Genomic DNA, 5,223 nt, shown 5'->3' on the forward strand with positions numbered 1-5,223 from the left:
ATAAAATATTATCAGAAGCATAGAATTGACGACAGCAATTGTTGAATTAAATTATAATCAGTACACACACACACACACACACGTATATATTATACATATGATAAACTAACTCACATCGATCTATTTCTAAAAAAAAAGCTTGCTATAATCTTCATGTTTTTGGCCGCTTTTTGTGCAGAGTCGCCACAATGCTTTTTCATTTTCATGTGGATACAGTCATACTTCTCAATGACGTTTTCACATTATTTTTGTATTGTAGTTTCTTGGTTTCCTGTTGCGAAAAAGAAATATGTAAATGCATTTAAACATTGTTTCTACTTTTGTCCAAAGCTCAATTAATACGTTTCGCCATCAAAGCCGGGTTACAAACAAGGAATTACAAGACATAATCCGCAATCCAAACCAGAAGACAGCCTAGATACTAGCAATGGAATACTCTCAACTAATGTGCTCACATGTGAATGTGTGTGATTGTGTCAGTGTGTGGGTTTTGTGTCTCTGTGTGTGATATGATGTGTGTCTATGTCTGGATGTATGTGTGGTTTATATAAGTAGATTTTTATTTTTCTATTCCATTAATCCTTCTCTTTACTGACTTTATTTGCATGTTAAGCTATTCCTCTACAAACTGAGCTTAAAGAATATCAACATTTCAATTCCTCAATAATCCCTCTAAGGATATCAATGAGTAGGGTGAGAGGTGTCAGAAAATTGTCTTTTCCCAGGACTCAAGTTTGCGGCGAGCAATGCTCTAACCCAAGACCTTCGATCAGAAAGTGAGTCTCATACCGGAGATCCTTTTTACGTTACCACACAAGAACACTGATTTAAAAAAAAAATAACAATAATTAGATCATGTCTGAATAATTCATTTTTTTAAAAACTTGAACTTTTATATTGCGAAATATCCACTAAACGTGCTCAAAGCGTTTCACGAAGGCAACAGCAACACATAACACGTGGAATAAGACATGACGTGTGTTACGCGATAGTACAAGATATTTTTTTCTGATAGAGGCAAAGCTGTTAACATCCAAGTACTCATTTTTAAATGAGTAGGGCAATACGTCAAGTCAGCCAAGGCAATATGGTTTCTAAATCGGGTTTTTCTTGAGAAAGCAGTTTTTGTAAAGCGCGTTGAGTACGTTAAGTGGATATTGCGCTCTACAAAAGCTCAAGATTTGGTGGAGATTTTTTTCGAATTCTTGTCTTACAGTTGCAATTTCCTCCAGAAGGTCAACATGAATTTGAAATTGGAGTATTTTTTTTATGATTCCCATTATTGTTTAGATATTATTGTAGTATAGATAGACGACTTTGTGGCTCTTAAGTCGCTGAATGATTTTGAGAGATTTTTATGTTTTCAAAATGGTGTTATTCTTAAAATTCCTTTTTGCGGTTTTAAGTCGAAGTTTTCATTGGAGTAATTTCTCTTTTTGTAAATTGTGGTATTCTTGAGCTGGGTCTTTCGTGGAATTGCAATGTTGTTATCCTTGTTAGGTCTGCGATTCATTTGCGCACATTTTATGTTGGGTTATCAGATGCCTGCCAACACATTCGTGGGAATTTTGATGGTGGTTTGGCGACAAATGCACAAGAGTGTCCCATCCATGGATCACATGCTGGGCAAACGAATATTAATATATCATAATTCTGACGTCATTCTTGTGTGTCATCAAGGCGACTGAGGTCGTTTTGTTTCGTTGTGTGTATGGTAGCTGTTGGTCTGCCTTAGTTTTTGTTTTGTCCGCATGGTGTAAAGAATAACGCCATTGCATTATTAACTGGAATATTTCTGTCTCTCCATAAAATATGACCAAATAGTCTCCTTCCCGTATTTATTAAACAATAGCGGCGTTTTTCGCAATTTGTGGAGAGCGGATTGTTACTTATTTTGGTTGGGAAGTGATATTTAGAATTATCCTAGGTTGTTTTCGGGAGACTGCATATAGTGTATCTTCTTAGCTCTTTACTAACGCCCTTTTTCTACAGTTGTAACTTAAAACTGATCGAAGGCCACAGTATAGCATTATAATTGTTTTTCTTTTCAGTTTGTTGTTTCTCAGCCATACGTGTGTCAGATTATTGAGAGAAGCTGCGGGCAGATGTTTTCGCCTATCTACATTAACCTACACACATGCTGGCACATAAAATGACACGGGAATAAATAAACATTGGCAGATAGTGAACGATTCTAAATATCGCAACAAAACAACACACGACACGCACAACCACCAGACGTGGGGTGGACAATTACTCCGTCAGCAATGATTAAAGCCGCCGACCTCACATTCAGCGTGAAAATAAATAGAAAAATATTCCGTATTCACGACAAAGGTTTTAGATTACCTTACTATGCGTCAATAGGTGATAGAATGATCCTTCGTTAAAAAAATACTCGATTTTCAATCGTTAACAAAAATAGTTATATTATTAATTTATTCGTTGTTCGTTTGTAACGTATTTACATGGGCCAACCCCCCAACCCCCCCCCCCAAAAAAAAAAAAAAATAAACAAAACAAAACAAAACAAACAAAAACAGACAAACCAACAAACAAAAAAATTAAAACCAAAAAAAAAAAAAAGAGATGACTTCCATGTATACAATCTACAATTGTAAGACATACCGATTACTATGAAGGGTATCGCATGCTTTACAATCATAGCGATTATCTTCAAGGATATCATATTGATGATGCATCAACAAGCACCAATCAGAAGTATATCACCATTTTTATACATTGATTGCCAATCCCTATTTAGAGGACGTTCGTTTTCAAATCCATGAGAAAATATCTAAATCATACAGCTATTACCAATAATAAGGACCCCTTCATGTGACAGATTAAAAGGAAACCCAAAACAAAACCCGCCTTATTACTGAGGTAAACTCTGTGTGTGAAACCTCGCGAGCTGCCAGGTTTAGATGAGGATCAGTATCAATCAATAAAATTCAAAGGACGACTATCGGGTTCAATTATCAAATACGTGTCTATCCAGAGTAGGCAGAAGTGTTGCCACGTCCCCTTGCAAAATCCCGCAATCTTTATGTGAAAAATCCGTCAAAATCCGCCAACTTTATCCTACTTAACCTGCACCATTTTCCACAAATTCACCAAAAATCCTCCATTCGATTAAAAAAAAAACTAATAATCTACCAATAGTGTATTGTCTCACAATAAAACATTATGTCACTTCATGCAACTAGCATATTTATAACTTTTTTCCTTTTTAAAAGTATGAAAATTCCAGTTTCAATTTTGTTTGAGCGGGAGTTAGACTGTCGGATATTGTTTTCACCTCGATTAATTTGAATGACGTTGTGTAATATAGATCTAGGCCAACAGCACATGCACAATAGGTGCTCCTAAATGTTACTTTAGGTGGGGGGACCATTAGACTTGATTGCTATACTTATAGTTCTTTAAAGGGTATACACAAAATCCGCCATCCGCCAGGCAATTTTTCCCCGCCACGTAAAGATAAAAAATTCGCAAAAATGGTGGAAAATGCCAACCTGGGAATACTGGTAGGCAGTGAATTGATTAAAGTAAGTCTGCCCTATTATAACAAAATCGATTTATATTATTTTAATTTTGGCCAGATACTTTTACTTCCAATATAGGTGTATGGAAACGATAATGCAACCAAACATCAAACGCTATCATTTATTTTTCCTCATTGAAAAGCGAGTTGTGAATATTATTCTACCGCACTATTTACCAAGAGGTGGCGTGATGGTAACATCTGGATCGAAAATCCAACACTGCCTTACAAACACAAATAATCGTTTATACCTTTTGGTGAGAAATCAATTACTTATAATATCAGTAGATCAATGTGCCGCCATTAAAAATTCAAATTTGACAAACATCTTTAATCTTGAATTTTCTAGGATGCTTCCATTTTAAATTACTCCCAGATTTAGAATCTGTTTCAAGTTAAAAACATCTTAAGTGATTGATACTGAAATTAAACGTGATGTGGATGTAATGAACTATTTAAATAATGAGTTTAATTACAATTTAAATAATGATTCTTAGGACATAGACAAATCTTTTAATGTCCTGGCGTACTTTCAATTTTTACAGCAAATGTTGTTGAATTATAATGACACCATCTACAAACAAAATAAACACGACCAGTTTTTTTGCGAATTGAAGGTTGTGGTGTAGCCATATGCTTCCGCACTGTTTACCAAGATATGACAAGGGAGGTAAGAGCTTGATCATTAACCCTCTCCCTACCGATCATTTTCAGTACTTTCCCAAAATGGCAGGAAAAAAACTTTAAAAGAAAAAAAAATCGTTCAAGCTCTCTACAAAAGAACTTTATGTTATCATTATTAAACAACTATCGTTCTTCAAAGTTTGTGATGTACAAAATAAATCTGAATAAGAAGAATGCATATTGTGTCGTAGGAAATGTGACGATTTTGCTGTAGGTGGTAAGGAGAGGGTTAAACAACACGGCAGTACTATGACAAAATATATTTTTCACATTTTGACCAAAATCAGTTACTTCAAATATTAGATTAAGTTGACACCCACAAAAACCATAACTTGACAAACGTTTTAAATCCTGAAACTTAAAGGAGCATTTACAATACAATAGTTTCAGGTTTAGAATTTTTAGCACGTAAGGAAACATCTTAAGCGATCGAAGTCAAGAGTTTGTGGATATAATGAAACATTCAAACGTGAATTGCCCTTGGGCATTTGTTTATTTCCTGGATCTATTGCACAACATAGGAATTACATCTAGTGACACATTAAATACTCCCGCAACACCTTACCTCCAATTAGAACTCACTACATGTAAGTGAAGCACTAGTTTTCTCTGCATCTCTCAGTGAGTATTCCTCATAATGATACATGGCTGGTCATATGTATTTCGCCAATTAAAATTGAATGGCTCTGTTCGCCAGTATTCCTTCAGAGCCATTAGTCCCATTGAGCCGAAAGTAATCTCTATATATTTAAACAGACAATAAAATTGCTTGCTATTCTTTGGATAGGATGATATTATATTGCAAATAATCACACAAAGCTTTTTTCTGAGTGTACAGAGGGGTAGGCTAGAAAAATAATTCCTGACTTCACCCTAGTCCTTTTGCGTCTAAAGCAGGTGAACTACCAACTGATCTATCGGTTAGTCAGTTTATTAGATGAAAAGACACAGATAGTGCAATTTTAGGTGATGTCCCTCAAAGGAGTGTGCTC

The sequence above is a fragment of the Berghia stephanieae genome, chromosome 14 (assembly GCF_034508935.2).
Source record: "Berghia stephanieae isolate SIO BIC M18660-M18661 chromosome 14, UCSD_Bste_1.3, whole genome shotgun sequence".
Taxonomy (NCBI): domain Eukaryota; kingdom Metazoa; phylum Mollusca; class Gastropoda; order Nudibranchia; family Aeolidiidae; genus Berghia; species Berghia stephanieae.